Here is a 19097-nt window from a genome sequence, read left to right on the forward strand (position 1 = left end):
AATAATTTATAAGAAAAAACTTCTATTTTAAATCTACATCCTACATTATATAAGCCACAAAGTCATTAACAATTTTATTCACAACTAAGCTTTTAATTTCTCAAGTCATTTAGATTAAGGTCACACAAATTTTTTATTTAATAAACAATCTTATATTTTTTTTAAATGGCAGGAAGGTCAATAATGGTCCCTTTTTCTCTAATACTAATGCTTGTCTTTATGTCTCAAGGTAAGTTTAAATTCATCTTTTGCCTTCTTTAAAAATTAAGGCTACACATACCCTAAAAAATGGCTAAATTTTGTCCTTATTTTCTTAGGTTTATACACTCTACCCTTTCTTCTAAATAAATGTTCATTTATCTTATTATTAATTACGACATTATGAAAGCGATAACCCCCATCTTTTTTCAAGTACACGTATTTTATTTGTATTTTTTTGCTCACTTATTCGACCAATATTTCTTATATTCATAGTACGTAGTAATGTAGTATTGTTTCTTACTATTATTTTTGCATGCAGGAATTATGAAGAATAGCGCACAAAAAATATGCTCAACTCCTTATGATAATAAACTAGACTGCACTCTTGCTACTTGTGGAGAAAACTGCTGGAAAAATAAAAATCATGCAAGGGGTATATGCATCGAAACTCCAACGGGAAGTGATAAATACAAATGTTATTGTAACTCTCCTTGTTGATCTTATATAGTATTATGTTATATATACTCAGTACTATGTACGTTATGACTCTTATAAAGCTTTAAATAAATTGCATGCACTTGACTCTACTGAGCCTTTAAGTAAATCACCTGCACTCATATATAATGTACACTTATTTACATCCTTAATGAAGTATGCATGATTTCTATGGTTGACAATTTTTTCCCTGTCCTCTTCTTATTATTATGCATTAAAAGTAACAAAAATATTGAGTATAAACTTACTTTATTATTTCTAATCCATTCTTCATATTTTGGAATAAACAAATAGTCACTATGAATGGAAATAATAAATGTAAGAAAATAAACTTTCTTAAACTAAACTTTTTATAATGTGAATGATTATTTTCAATTAATAAACATTAGAACCTACGCATTGTATAACTTAATGTTAAAAAAATAATGGTTAAAACTATTTAATTAAACAAACACAGTAACATGTTTATTTGCAAATTGAACTTCTTCCATTTTGCCATTACACTCATTCCCTCTCCTATCCCTTTGTTTTTAGAAGTATCCCTTTCTTTTACATTAATTAGCTATTCTCAATATAGAGAAACAATCGATATGATTAATTATAGATAGTCTATAATAACTTAATGCTTTAAAAAAAAACACCCATTTTTTTCTCCTAGAAAATCTCCTTTTTTTTACATTATTATATTTATATATATTCTCAATATAGAGAAACAAAGCTGTCAAAAAACAAAAAATAAAAAAAAATAGAGAAGCAAATGATATGGTTAATTATAGCCATATATTCCCACAAGTATATAAGCCTAAGTCATTAACAATTTTATTCACAATTAAAATTTTAATTTCTCAAGTCATTCCGATCAAGGTCACATTAAATTTTTTATTTGATAAACATCTTATATTTTTTTAACATGGCAGGAAGGTCAACAATGGTCCCTTTTTTTCTAATACTAATGCTTGTCTTTATGTCTCAAGGTAATTTAAGTTTAAATTCCATATTTAATATATACTGCGAAGATATTTTAAAACTAAAGATCATATAGAACCATTACTCCTAAAAATAAATAAATAAATAAAAAAAAAAAAGAATCATTACACATGTCCAACTAAATTATATAGAGTATGAAAAGTTTTTGAGTAGTAGTAGGGTACAAACAGATTCACCTTACAAATCCATCTTTCACCTTCTTTAATTATTCTCATAAAACATGGCTAAATTTTGTCTTTATTTTCCTAGGGTTTATACACTATACACCCTCCTTCTAAATAAATGTTCATTTAATCCTATTATTAATTACGACATTATAAAAGAAAGAGATAACCTCATCTTGTTTAATTTTTTAGTACAAGTAAATCTAGGTTTACTCAAGTGTGAATTTTACTTGTATTTTTTTGCTCATTTATTCGACCAATACTTCTTGTATTCGTAGTATTATTGTTTCTTACTATTTTTTGGCATGCAGCAATTGTGAAGAATAACGCACAAAGAATATGCTCAACTCCTTATGATAATAGACTAGACTGCACTCTTCCTGTTTGTGGAGCAAATTGCTGGACACATAAAAATCATGCAAGGGGTGTATGCATCGAAACTCCAACGGGAAGTGATAAATACAGATGTTATTGTAACTCTCCTTGCTGATCTTATATATTGTATACGGGAATTATGTAATATACTCCGTAGTACAGAGTAATATGTTATGACTTTTATGAGTCTTTAAATAAATTGCATGCATTCACGGTTCTATAGGCCTTTAAATAAATCGCATGCACTCATAATGTATAATGATTTACATTCTTATTGAAGTACGATTTTTATATATGGTTGACAATTTTTTCCTTGTCCTCTTTTTATACAACAAAGTAACAAAATTACTAAGCATAAACTTACTTTATTTCTAATCCATCCTTTATATTTTACCAATAATTACAACCAATGTATACAAAATTACAAACTTTTGTGAATTTTTTAGCACATATATTCCCTTAGTGATAAGAAGTACGAGTAGTAAAGTAAGGGAATTTAGCCTTAGAGTTGGAAAACCTTGCATGACATGTGTATGTTAGACTTAGCTAGTAAATGAATGAAGATACAAGGTGATTGTGGGATGGACTATTTAGGAGGGGCTATTCTTGTCAATTTGTCAACCATGAGATGAAATTTCATTCATCACAAATATATTGCCATCAAAGAAAAAGGCTTCATTATTATGAACAATTGTAAGCAACCAACCAATTCAAGCAAAGTCAACAATTGTTTTGTAATGGTAGTGAGTAACAAACACCAACACAGTGTAATATAACCAAAATCAAATCGCAACAGCATTATGGTAATTTAGTAATGAATGGCCAAAATGGGTGGATTTAGGTTTGATAATAGAAAAAATTGTCCGAAATAATCCGACCTTTGCCTCATCCGCCCAAAATAATCCTACCTTTCGATTATTTTTTAATAATCCGACCTTTATACCCAATCCGCTCAAAATGGTCTCAAGTGGCCTGTAACCGCTTGAGTAGGTAATTAATCTTTTTTTATTAAGTTTAATTTACACGTGTCACCACATGATTGGTCAAAAAATAAGTTTTAAAAATTAATTTTATTTTAAGAAATGATTATTAGTAATTAACTATTTTTAACTTTTTTCTAAAAAAAACAAAAAGCTAAAAATTAAAACCAGACGCCAGCCACCTCCCTGCCCCTACCATCGACCCAAACAAGGCCCAAAGCCGCCAGCCCCACCAGGACCAGAGCCCAGCTCCTCTACGTCGTTCGCCGACCCTCCCCTACCCCCTTCCGCCGCCACTAAACCACCACAACCATTATCGAAATCAAGGTATGGGAAGGGGAGAGGGGCCGAACTCGAGGCGTGGGAAGGGGATGGGGGGTTGAAGTCGGGGTGTGGGGAAGGGGAGGTGGCCAAAAAAGGGACGAGGGAAGGTGAGGGGGTTGGGATCGGGACGGAAAAGGGGTTTTCGAGGTGGGGGGATGGTTTTATGGCTCATCGGTGCTTTCCGAAACACTGCTTGGGTTTTCGTGGGGGAGGGAGGGGGGTCGGGCGCGTGGTCGGCGCCGACGCTGGGGTTGGGGGTCAAGGTGGCAGGAGCCGCGGGGCAGGGGACTCAGGCGGCAGAGACGGTGGCTTAGTGTAACACCCTAGAAATTTATTTCCTTTTAAATACTTGTTTTGCTCTTTTTAAAATACAAAATAGGAAAATCTAAGACATTACCGCCACCGTGAAAACGGCTAAGGCAATTATCAAAGACACACAGCGAAAGACTCACTTTAAAAATCATTCAAAACCAGTCAACTCAAAAAGTCAAACTAAACAAAAGTAAAGTCAAACAAAGTCAACCTACAACTTGGAACCAATGTAGACCCTTATCAGACCCAAAACAAATATTAAAACCTTTGTGTTAGTCTCACAAGCAAATATATAATAACCAAAACAAATAAAGCACATCATATTCTTATGGAAACTAAACAGGATTCGCTTGCCACTCATACCCATCATGAATATGCTTCATCACCTAAAAAGTTTCTCTATACTTTGTCCTCACTACTCGCCATTAGAAATGGATCGTCGTAGGACCAAAATAAAGATAAGGCCAAACAAACCTACAACACACAATTAGCAATGCTAAGTACATAAACGTAAACAGTACACACTAACATGCTTTCATCCTATCAACACACAACTTACCTTGTTGTACATGTCACAAGCATTCAACATACCTTCAACCAACCAATAAATAAATGAATTGCTTATTTAATTTGATTACGCATCGAACGGGTTTCCCACCAAATCCCTACTTTGTAACACCCTAGAAATTTCTTTCCTTTAAAATACCTGTTTTGCTCTTTTTAAAATACGAAATAGGAAAATCTAAGCATTACCGCCATCGTAAAAACGGCTAAGGCAATTATCAAAGACACACAGCGGAAGACTCACTTTAAAAACCATTGAAAACCAGTCAACTCAAAAAGTCAAACCAAACGAAAGTAAAGTTAAACCAAAGTCAAAAAAAGTCAACCTACAACTTGAAACCATTGTAGGCCCTTATCAAACCCAAAACAAATATTAAAACCTTTGTGTTAATCTCATAAGCAAATATATAATAATCAAAGCAAATAAAGCACATTTATTTTATTCTTATGGAAACTAAACAAGATTCGCTATTCACTCATGCCCATCATGAATATGCTTCATCACCGGAAAAGTTTCTCTTTACTTTGTCCCCACTACTCGCCATTAGAAATGGGTCGTCGTAGGGCCAAGATAAAGAAAAGGCCAAACAAACATACAACACACATCAGTAATGTTGAGTACATAAACGTAAACACTAATATGCTTTCATCCTATCAACACACAACTTACCTTGTTGCACCTGTCACAAGCATTCAACATACCATACAACTAACCAATAAATAAATGAAATGCTTATTTAATTTGATTACGCATTGAACGGGTTTTCCACCAAATCCATGCTTCAAATAAATTGAGGTAAACTACACCGGAGCTAACCGGGTAGGCAAATGCCACATGAAAGTGACGGACGTCCTGCGCATAAAATAATAAAAGGAAAATACAACGTCCTGTACTCCCAATAAAAGCTATGGTTAAATGTAAAACTCCATAACTCTCCCCATATGTTCATACTCAAGGTATATATGTTCCATGAGTTTTGGTGTGTAATCTCTTTCACTTTACGTTGATTACATATTTTTAGACTTGGTGATGACTCTCAAACCATAACACAATCAATCATAATAATCATTCAAGCAATCAAACATACCAATTTTGTTCTTGAATAATTACTGACCACATTTAATTTAATGTTGAACCCTTTTTAGACTACCTCGGCGTTAAATAACACCTTAAACGCATAAAGCACCGCAAATCCTATCCCTCGGTGTTTAGAACACCTTAAGTGCACTATGTACCGTAATATATTTTATTCTTGTGTACTGAGACACTTAATAGCTCAATTCTCATGCCTAAAGAATTAATAAAAATTACATAAACCATCATAAAATTCTCTTTTTATATTCCAAACCAAATTAAACATTTAGTTTAATTAAAAGTGCTTTCAATCATGCCAATAATAAAAGTGTGGTTCATAATCAACATGCCAACATAATTAATTCCAATCATCAATTCACCACAAATAATCCTTACTTCACAAATCAATCACCAACATCAATCCAATCAACAATTCCAACCAATACTTATCATGATACTACCTTGGAATTAATTAACAAAGTCTAGCATGCTTCTACACACTTAAATAATTACCAAGTACGCGAACGTACCTCGAATATGATCTCAAAATTGTCACGACTACACAAAATCACTCACTTGGAAATGTCCTACAACCCAAAATTACAAAGAGACATTAATACCTATTCATAATTAATTTCCAGCAATATATACACTCTTTAAATCACTTTTAAACCTTCTAAAACATGCTGAAAATTAATTAGAAGAACCTACTTTTATTCCCAATTAATGGGTAATTAAAAATCCTTTCAAGAATCATAATTCTAGACTTTATATAAAACTTTCAGCATCATAAAAACTCATAAATTTACCATAATTTTGTTTAAAAACATTCATTTCAATAGTTTTAATTAACTACAATTAAATTCCATCAATAAACATTAATTTCGAAACCCGTGGTTTTTAATTTGGGGCTTTTTAATTCAAAAGCCAAATCTGAAAATTATATACATATTAATCATTATTAAAACATCATAAAATCATCACACACCCAAAATCAATAACTAATCAACATTGGATTAATTTAAAACAAAAGAGAGAGAGAGAAAGAGTTTTTTTTTTAAACACAACCGCACGCAGGGGGGGCTGCTGCTGGCGGCGGTGGCCGACCGATGGGAAGTGGTGGTGGCGGTCGGCCACCTTGGTGTGTGCGTGTGAGTGTTGTGAGGGAGAGAGGAAAATTAAGGAGAAAGAAAGAGAGTTTACCTTTAGGTATTCTCCACTTTGGGAAAATTCTAATTTGCTCATATGATGGGTATTTATACCCTCTCTCAAAACCCTCCTAACTTAAATTTCCTACCCTTAATGTTTCTTCTCCTATTTAAACTAGTCATTGACTTTTTAAAAATTCCATTGACCTTAAAAATTTCTTTTTATAAAATAATTATACCCCAAAATTTACAAATAATAAAAATAAAATATTTCTAAAATAAATAAATAAATAAATATGGACTTTTAATTAAAATAAACCTTTTTAAATTAATTAAAATACCATAATTAATTCATTTCGAATTATTTAAATACTTTATAAAATAATATTTTAAATTAATATACATATAAAAATACGGGGTATTACGCTTGGGCAGCTGGTGGGGTGTTTTTTTTAAATCTTAATTTTTTTTTATTTTTTCTTTAAAAAAAATTAACTTTTTGTTAAAAATTTATTTTATTTTATTTTTATTAATAAAAGACCACCACGTGTCAGGTAACTTCTTATAACAAGTTACATGACCGATTGGGACATGTAGGGAATTTTTCAAACTCAACCTTGAGCCCCACTGTGATCATGCCTTGAAGCATGGTGACGTCCAAAGGGAAGGAAGCTAGAGATTAAAGAGTCACCAACAAGTTTTAGGAACTTGTAAACCGTTCACGGGAGTGAAGATTATACCCCATTCACGATCACAGAGATCGCTAACTCTATAGTGGTCCAAAACCATGACTTGATATTCGAGGATGATGGTATGGATCTAACCTAAAAGAGATTGAACCCGCCCTAAATCATCCTCTATTTATTTCTTATGATATTCTTGTGCGCTTTCCGATCAACATACATACAATAAATTAACCCTAAGCATATTTAATCTACGTTGGTTGATTATTAATGCACAAATAAATCTATTATTGGCGATCACTTGAATTAAAATCATATTATTAATTATCTTATTAGGCGTGATTTCAAATACAAATTCCCTTTAAGCCTGCAAAAAGGGGCGTGATCAAACAATAATAATAAATCGTGAATAATCAAGCAACATAATAAATATTGACACAACAATCATTATCATAATCAAAATATCAACAAAATATTATTAGTAAGATCCTAGGCATGATAGTAAACAGATTAATAACAAATCCTAGCATGTCATTAATAAAAATCATAATCAAAGCATTATCCTAAACATGATACTAGAAACTAACATGATATTATAAATATTAATGAACATTCTAAACATGATAATAGGAATCAAAATCAACATCCTAACATGATTTCTATATCAAAAGAATAACTAAGTAATCGAATTACTCACTTTGATGCCTCGTACCTCTTTCTATCAAAACAATACATGCGTTAGTAAACTTCAAGAAAGATTAAATCAAATAAACCAAATAAATCAAATAAGAATTGAAATATAGATTTGGGACCAAACCCTCAGAACTATCAACCTTTCACGTCGAGGTTAAAGGCAACTTCGAGATTGGCTAGGAGTATAAAGCTCGTGAAGGAGGTATGGTGTTTGCTTAGGAAAAATATCAAGGATGTATTAAGACGTGTTTAGGCTAGGCTAAGAAAAGAATCAAGAGAGAGAGAGAAAGTATTAGAGAAAGGATTTGATGATGATTATTGGTGATCAAGCTTGTTGATGATTGAAAACGGGGTGAAAAGACCTCTATTTATAAGGAAAAAAGAGGGTCGAATTAACTAAAAAGAGTCAAAATTCAAATCGGACTAAAACTCCTTTTATCACGGCGCGATAGGAGTATCGCGGTGCGACAGGGTTCATCGAGGCGCGATAGACATCAGTTTTTGCGGTTTTTGTTTTAATCATAACTTTTTATCCAAAACTCAAAATAAGATAAATAATGTATCGTTGGAAAGCTCTTGAAGTCTACTTTTCTATGTTAGGTTTTCAAGTAATTCTAAAACAAGAACTACTATAACAATTGTGGGTACAAAACCTAACTATGTATAATTGATAATGAATTATACAAAAATCCAAGTACAATTCAATGTATTACAACCAAACACCAATTTATCAAAGTAATACAGAAAAACACAATGAAAACACTAGTTGTGAAAGATATTTTACTTGCCTCTACTCCAAGCTATTACATCCAACATGAACATGAGAAAACCGGTGACCACTTGAGTCTCAATCCTTGACACACTGACTTAGGCGTATGAATACATTCCTAAAGAGTTTAATTTCCCCCACAAAGGTGCTTGGGTTTGATCCGGAAATACTCTTTGAGATACAAAAGTCAGCCCAATTGTTCTTTGCACTAAGAAACAAATTGATGATGAATAATTCACAAGAAAGACTAAAATCAAGAAGATTTCTCACAAAAGATTGCAAGTTTTTTGAGAGAAAAATGGAGAATTACTTAGGGAGAATACCAGAGAAAAGTTTTATATATTTCTATATAAGAAAAACCAGTCTTTAATAGAGACTTAACTGTCAAAAAATCGCAAAAAAACAGATGGCGCGGGCGCTCCTCAAAGTGGCGCGGGTGCTCCTATAGTAGGAGCAGGCGCTCCTCTTCTGGAATCCCAACTTTCTGATTTTCCAGAAAGTTGACGCGATTTTGTCGCGATTTAGACGCGGGCCGCACCTAATAGTGGCGCGGGCCGCGCCTAATAGTGGCGCGGGCCGCGCCACCTGGAGGAGCGGACGCTCCTCCAAAGACTTGCCAGATTTCCAGAAACTCATCGCGGTTTTGGCGCGGTTTCATCGCGGGTCGCGCCTAGCTAGCGCGAGCGCGATCAGACAGTAGAGCACGCTCCACTCCGACACTCTAAATATTCCAACAATCCTCCCCCATTTAGAGTGTCCCTTTAAACATTCTCCAATTCTATCATTTAGCCACATCTTATGCATCAATGTTAATGTCCCTTCGGATTGAATTAACACCTAGTACAACACACTTAACGATGATCATATCCCATGATTTCCATACGGATTGAATCACACGGATATATTCAATCATTCGAAGGTGAAGTACACATAAGACAAGTCGAATTAATCATCACTTGACACCTTTAAACAGCCATGTGTCCGTATCTTTCATAAGTTCATCGAAGTCTATATGTCCATCTAGACTCCTTGAAGCGGCTAAACTTCGAACTTATATAGGTAGGTTCTCATATACGTAAATGTGCCCTTGTGACAAGACACTTACATTTAGAGCTTCTCAACTCTAAATCTTTGAGAACTTTAAATGACGCTACCTAACACATCACAAGTATCATAGCAATATGGGTCATCAAATATTGCTAACAAACATCAAAATTGCAAATTCAACCACATTGAATCTAAGACTTGATGTTTCTTCAAGCGTTAGATTGGGTTTCACAAATTTGCGTTTTTGGACATAAACCCATTCCATTCATAGCAAATATGATGGAATGTCTTGGCATTGCCTTTGTAAAGCAATCCGCCAAATTTAACTTTGTTGGAACATAGTCAAGACTTGTGACCCCATCATTGATAAGCTCTTTCACTAGGCTATGCCTTAGTGAAATATGCCGAGACTTACCATTGTACACTTGACTATAAGCCTTTATCAACGCCGAATTGGAATCACAATGGATTGCCACCGGTGGCATTGGCTTTGACAATAAAGGCAACTCTATCATGATATTCCTCAACCACTCAGCTTCTTTACTAGCTGATGCAAGAGCTATAAACTCTGCTGCCATAGTGGAATCAGCGATGCAAGTTTGTTTCTTGGAAGACCATGAAATGGCACCTCCTCCAAACATGAATACCCAACCACTTACAGAAGAGTCATCCTCTTTTTAAGTGATCCAACTAGCATCCGAAAATCCTTCTAAAACTGAAGGAAATCCACTATAAGATAGACCATAGTCTATTGTACCCTTAAGGTACCTCAAGACCCTTCGAACTGCAAACCAATGCTGTACACCCGGGTTACTAGTAAATCTACTTAGTTTTCCCACAACCAATGCGGTCTTGTACTAGTCATGGCATACATCAAGGATCTAATTATCCTTGAGTATTCCAATTGGGAAATTGTTTTCCCCGAATTCTTAACCAATTTGACATTTGGTTCCATGGGGGTGTTCACAGGACATTTATCAAACATATTGAACTGTTTGATCATTTTCTCAACATAGTGAGATTGACTTAGAATAAGTCTTCCATTGTCCCGAATTATCTTGATGCCTAAAATGACATCCGCCTCCCCCAAATCCTTCATCTGAAAAGATGAGGATAAGAATTCCTTGGTCAATTCTACTTGTTGTAGACTTGTACCAAAGATAAGCATATCATCAACATATAGACAAATGATGACACCATGACCTTTGTCATCAAATTTTCTATATATACACTTATCAGCTTGATTCACCTTGAATCCAAAGGACAAAACTGTGTCATCAAACTTCCGATGCCACTGCTTTGGTGCTTGTTTAAGTCCATACAATGACTTAACCAATTTACACACCTTATTTTCCTGTTTTTCCAAAACAAACCCTTCGGGTTGTTTCATATACACTTCTTCCTCTAGTTCTCCATAAAGGAATGCCGTTTTGACATCCATTTGATGGATTACTAGATTATATACCGAAGCCATTGCAATTAACAACCTTATCGATGTTATTCTTGCAACCGGTGCATAGGTGTCAAAATAATCAACACCATGCTTTTGCCTAAAGCCTTGGATAACCAATCTGGCTTTAAATTTCACTATGGAGCCATCCGGTCTCCTTTTCCTAGTGAAAATCCACTTGCAACCAAGTGGTTTGCAACCGGGAGGTAAATCCTCTATGACCCAAGTGTCATTTCCCATGATAGAATCCATCTCATCATTTATAGCCTCTTTCCAAAATGCACTATCTTGGGAAGAAATTGCTTCACTATAAGTTTTTGGGTCACTATCCACATTGAAGCAATATGGAGTAGTGGAACTTAGGGTATCTCTAGATCTTTCAACCAAATAAATTATGAAGTCATCTAGAGGATTCCTAATTTTCCTTTCTCTAGTACTTCTCCTCAATTGAGGAGTTTCAACATTCTCATTATCGAATGCACTTTCATGAGTTTCAAGTTGATCATTCAACTCTACTAATTCCCTATCATTGGCACTAATTTGTAGATCTTTCGGTCTACTCATTGATGAAAATCGGTTTTCATCAAAAATTGCATCTCTGGACTCTATAACTGAATGAACAGATATATAGTCATTTTGTTCTATTACATAGAACCTATAAGTTTTGCTATTCTCAGCATACCCTATAAATATGCAATCCAAGCCTCTTTCACCGAGCTTTCTTTTTTTGTTGTCGGGCACTCTTACGATTGCCCTACAACCCCAAACTTTGAGATACTTCAAGTTTGGCTTTCTTTAGTACCTAAGTTCATAAGGAGTAGATTCTTTTCCCTTTGTGGGAACTCGGTTAAGAATGTGACATGCTGTCAACATTGCTTCACCCCAGAACCCTTCACTCAAACCTGAGTAAGACAACATGGAATTAACCATTTCTTCAAGAGTTCTGTTTTTCCTTTCAGCTACACCATTTGATTGTGGTGCATAACCAGCTGTAGTCTCATGAATTATACCCAAAGATTGGAAATAACTTGGATCATAGTATTCCCCTCCCTTATCAGTTCTAATTCTCTTAATAAATGAATCTACTTGCAATTCTACTTCCCTTTTATAAATATCAAACTTGGTTAAAGCTTCATCTTTGGAATGCAAAAGATACACGTAACAAAACCTAGAATAATCATCTATAAAAGTTACCATGTATCTTTTGTTCCCCAAAGAAGGCGTACTATGAAAATCACACAAGTCACTATGGATTAGTTCTAAAATGTTAGAACTTCTCTCAACTCTCTTAAATGGAGTTCTAGTGATCTTGTTCAACATGCAAGTAGAACACTTATTAGGAGAAATATCACAACATGGAATCAATTCTTGTTTGGACATAAACAACATTTTATTATAATTCACATGTCCTAATCTAGAATGCCACAAGTCAAATAAACTTAAATCAACATGATTATCACTTGCATCAACATTCAAACAAACATCATTAAAACCATACATGTCTTTCAAAGAAAGCTTAAATAATCCATTACATAAATAACAACGACCTATGAAATTTGTTCCTCTAGTAATTATACACCTATTAGCTTCAAACACTAGTTTATAGCCAAGACTATTCAGGGAAGGCCCCGATACAAGATTCCTACTAATATCCGGAGCATACAACACATCCCTAAGAATGATTGCATTCCCCGAACTAAACATTAGTTCTACTTGTCCTCTACCAAGGACCTTGATGGTTGAATTATTTCCCATAAAGAGATTTTCTCCATCACCAACCTTGTGAAAGGTTTTGAACCAATGCCTCATCTTGCATACATGCCTTGAAGCCCCCGAATCAATCCACCATGAGTCATCATCCTGCACCATAAAAATGTTAGGATCCGTTGCATTTAAATCCAAACTGGAATTAAATTCAACCTCATGAATTGGATTACCTTTGGTGGGTTGTTCCTTGCTAGTGCTAGCATGGCCCTCCTTGGCTTTTTCCATCCTTTTCTTAAAGGAAAAACAGTCCTTCTTGCGGTGTCCAACTTTACCGCATTCCCAACAAGCAAACTTGGTATTGTTTGCTTGCTTCTTGGACTTTTTCTTGAAAGAGGTATTATTCTTCCTCTTTCCACTAGTGGAAGCACCAGTTTTTCCTTCCTCTACCAAATTAATGGTAGATGAGCTAGGATTCCCATCCTTAGCACTTTCCATGGCTCTTATCCCTTCTTCAACTTGAAGATGGGTGGCCAACTCGGACAAAGACATGTCCTCTTTCTTGTGTTTAAGCTCATGCTTAACACTTTTCCAACTAGCAGGCAACTTGTCAATTATACTTGAAACTACAAACAATTCATCCATAGAAATACCATGTTGTTTCAAGTTCCCATAGATTCGTTGTAATTCATGAAATTGGTCCATTATGGACCGACCATCAACAAACTTAAAATTATTAAAATTACTTACTAAAAACTTCTTACTTGAAGCATCTTCAGCCATATATTTGCCTTCTAAGGACTCCCAAAGCTCCTTAGTCGACTCCACATTTTGATAAACATCAAAAAGATCGTCCTCCATACCATTCAAAATATGACCACGACAAATAAAATCATCGTTATCCCATTTTGACCTTTCACGAACATCTTCCAAGGATTCATTCTCATGTTCACTAGGCCTTGGAGTACTAATGACATAGGCTACTTTCAAAGATGTAAGAAGAAAGTACATCTTCTTCTTCCATCTCTGAAACTCCACACCGTCAAACTTCTTGAGTTTGACGTAATTTGTGGTCAATTCTTTCACACTAGACATGCTTGATTACTTCTAGGTTTAAACTCTTTAGATTGTTAGGTTTTCAAGTAATTCTAAAACAAGAACTACTATAACAATTGTGGGAACAAAACCTAACTATGTATAATTGATAATGAATTATACAAAAATCCAAATACAATTCAATGTATTACAACCAAACACCAATTTATCAAAGTAATACAGAAAAACACAATGAAAACACTAGTTGTGAAAGATATTTTACTTGCCTCTACTCCAAGCTATTACATCCAACATGAACATGAGAAAACCGGTGACCACTTGAGTCTCAATCCTTGACACACTGACTTAGGCGTATGAATACATTCCTAAAGAGTTTAATTTCCCCCACAAAGGTGCTTGGGTTTGATCCGGAAATACTCTTTCACTAGTAGAAAAATTGAAAAAGGCACCCCCCTTTCGCCACCGGTTCTTAAAAACCGGTGGGAAAAGTTTTGTTTTATATAAAAAAAAAAAAACAAAAAACAAAAAAGAGGGAAAATGGATTTGCCACCGGTTCTAACCAAACCGGTGGGAAAAGTGTTATGAAATAAAAAAAACCGCTTATATTCTTCTTTCTTTCTCCTTCAATTCCTCGATCTTTCCTCCTCTCTCGTCTGCGCTACCTCTCTCTCCTCTCCCTCTCCTCCATTAAAATGAACCTCTCTGTACTCCTTCCTCTCTCTGTACTCCTTCATATCTTTCTCGCCGTACTCCTTCCTCTCTCCCTCGTCCATTTAAGCGTTTCTCGCTGTACTCTTTCCTCTCTCTCTCCTCCATTTAAGCGTACTCCTCCCTTTCACCGCTCTAATTTGTGGTCAATTTTTCCGCTCGCCACAGCCCTCTCTTTCACTCACTCACTACTAAAGGTAATATTTGAAATTATCACCTTAATTGAGAATGAATTTTGATTTGGGTAGTGTTTTGGGTGTTTGTACTTTCCCTAATTTATGGGTAATTAAACGACATGCAAATTGGAGTTTTTTACTTTTTAAAATTTTCTTGCTTTAATTGATTAGTTCTTGCTTTAATTCATTAGTTCAGATGTAGTTTATAGGAATTCATTTTGGTCAATGCAATTGCATGTGCTATGTAGTTCTTTCGCCCATTTTTGTTTGAGAGTTGCTGTATTTTTCTGGGTTCTGGTTGAATATTGTGAAATTTGCAAGATCTGTGTGTACAAATTTGATGAATGTAGCATGTGATAACTTTCTGTTAATCGATGTTGGTGTTAATCAGGCATGACTTGAAAATGCATTTCACAATGTCAGAATCATTATCACTAAATTCATCATCATTATTTGATATGACGTTGTGTTTTATTATTATTTATTTAGCTTTATTTGTGGTGATCTTAATCTTAGTGTTGTTACTATTGTTAGTTGTCTTGAATTTGAGCTAAATTTTGTAAAAATAATAATTTGATATTTAATTTTGTTGTGGTGTTGTATTCCATTTTTCGCACAAAACTGAATTGAAAGTTCATATAGCACTTGTTACCTCTGTTGTTGTGGTGCCTTGTTCAAGTAAGCTCTGGGTGTTTATCTTTACAAATTGAGGGATCCAGAGTACTTGTGAATATCTTATGAAGGTAGTGATTAATTAATTCTCAATGTCGTCTGAATTATGTTGCTACTTTTGGTCAACTCAAGCTAAGTTTCTATATACGAGTCTCTAGATACTAGATTAGGATTGCATATTTGGGAGGGTTGAAGGTGAAGGATGTTGTTAGTGGGGAGGTTAAGGATGTGCAGGTTTCTTATTTTTCGGTGTTTAGAGAGACATAAAGAGCAATGATATAAATCGAAATGATGACCGGATTACGGAATGCACATTGTGGATTTGTGGTACAATCGTATAAGTGTTGTGATATGTTTTGTTGATGATGTTATCAGGGAGATGATTTTTGTGTTAGCTGCTACTACATTGACAGTGAGCTCAATGCTTATGCCATATCTTCTGCTCAGGTCAACTGCTTAGCTTGCTTATCTATTTTTATACAACTATTGTACGAATACACAAAGGAAGTACGGAATTATGTTGAGTACATTTGATAATTCGGTTCCATGGAAAGTCGAAAAACCTTTAAACTGTTGCCATGCTTCGGTGATTGTAAGTTGTAATTGCTCTGTGTAAATGGATCATTTGGTAAAAAAATAAATAAATAAATAAATAAATAAATAAATAAATAAATAAGTTGTTTGGATGAACTATTTTAATGTTAATTTGTTTTATGGAATGAGCGTTACCCTTGGCCCTGAATCTCCAAGACGATACAGAAAAAGTGTCAGTGGGATGTCTTTGTGGCTTGACGGCTTTAAGAGAAGTAATGTTGTTTCTGCATCTGGTATACTTGAGTTTGCTTACAGGTTTTCTTTCCGAAATTTACTTAAGTTTTTAGTGACAATGTTAAAATTATTCCGTTGAGACATTAAAAATAAGGAATTGGCAATCCTCTTTATGTGATCATAGGGACAAAACCGAATTGGGTAGTGAAGATGAGAAATCTTATCAGTCCGATTAGTGCCATTTTTATAGATTGATCAATGGATTTTGTAAATGTTGCTAGCAAATCAATTATGTTTCATAACTTGATGCTTGAATCTTGGTGTTAGATTTTATTACATATATGCTGCTGTTTTGATTCTTTGTAATTTACGTGAGAATCGTAAAAGGAGGTATTAATTGCTTTCTTATGGTAATAAATAATTGTCGTAGCAGACCTCATTACAGCTTATAATGTCATATTACTGTGTTTGGCTGGTGTCATTGCTTTGCTAAGAATGTATAATTCAAGTATAATTTACATCTTAATATGATTTTTGGTCTCAGTATCTCAAGTGCTCTCTTTCTCCACCCTCTTTGTCAATCTATCCTTGTTGGAGAGTAATTTCTTGTAGATTCAAATCATGGTGAAACTACTGATATGAACAGAACTCTGATTGCACTTTACTTGATGACTATAAGAGTATAAGCTGGCTACTTCTTTTGCAGGGATTTGTAGAAGGCGACTCAGAATTTCACAACATTGGTTGGCCAGGGTGCATATGGTCCTGTGTACAAAGTTCAGATGTCAACTGGTGAAATAGTTGTTGTGAAGGTGCTGGCAACTGATTCAAAGCAAGGGGAGCGAGAATTTGAAACAGAGGTAATGTCATATTTTAATCAGTGCAGCTTCTTAGCGGCAATATAATCTATACCAAGGTTCATCCTTAGATGTCCTGTGTGGTAGACAAGTTGTTGTCTCTTTTTATGCTGTAGTTATTGTGCTGATTGATTCTTGATCTCACCTTCTTTTATTGCATGCTCTTGTTTCTCAGGTTAAGTTGTTAGGAAGGTTGCATCACAGGAACCTCTTGAATTTGCTTGGATATTGTACAGAGAAGGGAAAAAACATGCTTATATATGCGTATATGAGCAATGGCAGCCTAGCTTCCCATTAATACAGTAAGTGAACAAATTATATCTTCAGCATTTATGCGAGCCTAGGTTAATGTAGAAATAAGAGTGTTCTAGCCCTTCTAGGTGTCATTGCAATGATATGAAATAATCAGATTTAACCAACTTTTTTTCCAGGAAAATTAATTACTGTGCATGTAAATGGATACATTGAGATATGTTGAAAAGTTACGATATTTGATTTTCTTCTGTGGATTGACTGACGAACATCAATGATTAAACTACCTTGCAAACCTAGTTTTGTGAACCTTTCTTACGTTGGAGCCTGCAAATTGACAGGTTTCCTCATTTTTCAGCTTAAGTGATCCCATTTCAAGGATAATTGCAATTAGGGCTTCCATGCATGCAACTATGCAAGCTTAATTAGGAAGAGGTTCTTCTGTGAAAAGTGGCTCTATAGGAAGTTCTTGTCGCTTGAACTTCTTGTTCAGCATCCCTAATTGGTATCCTCCTGTTCAGACCAGTGACACCAGTCCCATTAACAAAATCTATAGTTGTCTGAATAAGATTTTGTTTCCCTTATCATCTATTAATCAAACTTTGATTTTTCCTTTTCTTATGATCTTCTAGAGCGTAATTTTTATTGCTATTCGCGAGAAGTGATGGAGGGTAGTATCCGAATTGGGTTGAAATTTGTTGTGAAATAGAACTACAGGACTTGAATTACAATCTTGGGTTGATTATTCCAGTTTTAGGTGAGCTGTATCTTAGAATTTTACTACAATTAAATAGATTCTACGAATGCTCATTTGGACCCTTTTCTTTTGATTTTAGCATGGTGGCATTTTTGAGGTATTTGGGGAACTAAATTCTCTGCTTTGCAACTTATATACTGTTATAGCTGGACGATAAACTGAATGAATTGTAGTAGCGTAATAATAAGTTTGGGGAATGCTTTGGGTCTGATATTCCTGTTTGTCTGTCATATGGTTGGTTCCTTTTGGCAATAGGACATTAATAAAAAAACCTCTATTTTGGCATTAAATCATCAAAAATACATATAAGTAGGCATTCATGTTGATTTATAATAGGCTGATGAATAATTTGAGTGCATTAAATTTTAACCTGCCTGACCTGACTCGTGCTTCTACTATATATATATATGTAGTATGAAATTTGGTTTTTTGCTGTTTTCAATCTGATTTCTTCCTTCTGCTTTCAGGCAATTCCTCCTGTGATACATCGTGACATTAAATCTTCCAACATTTTGTTGGATCAGTCAATGAAAGCTAGGGTATGTACATTGTTATCACTTAAATCTCCTGTGATACTCTAGAGTTAGCTTGAATCCTTCCCCTACAATGGACATCAATGCTGCCATCGGCAATGAGGACACCAGCTTGGGTGGGGAAATGGCATTTGATACTACAAAGACAAACACCATTGCCACCAATGTCACTGTGCTCTGCTCTGCATCAGTTTTGCATTCTTGCCACCCTTGAAGTCCTGAGTTCTATTAGTTTTTGTATACTGTCAGACAGCATATGTTAGTGTTTATATGTCCAAATATATATATGTTAGTGTTTATATGTCCATTTTTTTTTAGTTTTTTAAAGTGTAATATTACAAGTTATT

General features: G+C 34.6%; 1 long non-coding RNA gene across 1 annotated transcript; it reads left to right on the forward strand.

The window, feature by feature from the left end:
• Positions 1–14582: 14582 nt before the first annotated feature.
• On the forward strand, positions 14583–19097 carry LOC110707976. The gene is made up of 4 exons (XR_002508619.1): positions 14583–14932; positions 17058–17211; positions 17384–17510; positions 18685–19097. It is a non-coding gene; the product is annotated as an uncharacterized LOC110707976 (long non-coding RNA).

This window comes from Chenopodium quinoa, unplaced genomic scaffold, assembly GCF_001683475.1.
Source record: "Chenopodium quinoa cultivar QQ74 unplaced genomic scaffold, ASM168347v1, whole genome shotgun sequence".
In the NCBI taxonomy this organism is placed as follows: Eukaryota; Viridiplantae; Streptophyta; class Magnoliopsida; order Caryophyllales; family Amaranthaceae; genus Chenopodium; species Chenopodium quinoa.